The sequence below is a fragment of the Penaeus monodon genome, chromosome 22 (genome assembly GCF_015228065.2).
Source record: "Penaeus monodon isolate SGIC_2016 chromosome 22, NSTDA_Pmon_1, whole genome shotgun sequence".
Classification (NCBI taxonomy): domain Eukaryota; kingdom Metazoa; phylum Arthropoda; class Malacostraca; order Decapoda; family Penaeidae; genus Penaeus; species Penaeus monodon.
In genome coordinates, this window is record NC_051407.1 from 11107802 (window position 1) to 11108489 (window position 688).

Sequence of the window (688 nt, forward strand, 5' to 3'; positions counted from 1 at the left end):
AATCGGCGAATCATTTGGGGGAAAAAGGGTAAATTTACAGTAGGGAGCCTGATTGTGCCGTTTCCTATTACCCAGAGCACGTTCTGCGCGGACATTAACCAGGGTCCTCTGATGCATGTATAAAAGAGCCCCCCCTCCCCTCTAGGCCGCTATTTGCTCTTGAAGAAAGAAAATGTGGATGTAAATGTTTGAAGAGGAGGAGTTTCGGTGAGGGAAAAGAAAGGGGTATAATTTTTCCCTCCTGACTTTTTTGTTCATTTTGTAAGAGGAATATAAGGGATTCGTTATTGTGCAAGTACGTTCACGGAGACGTGTTTTTTTCGTTTTTTTTATAATTAAAAAAAAATTCTTTTTAGATAATTCAGAAAAGGTCATGCTTTAAAAACATAGATAGGAAGGTAAGAGTGGGTTATTGAGATTAAGTGAGGTTTATTGACTATTTTAAAGGATATTAAGGGTAAGTGACCGAGCATGACCTAGTTAAGGAAGATTGCATAGAAGATAGAGGAGATAGGTAAAGAGATTGAATGAATATAAATTTATTGAGAGAGTTTGTAAAGCTGTGAAAGAGTCAGGAGTCAGTTAGGAGGTTAATATATATTGAATCGCATCGCTTATCAAGGGCTGGAGATATTTTATGAAAGAAGTGGGAAGCAAGGAATGTAGGGGTATATTAATTGATTTCCAT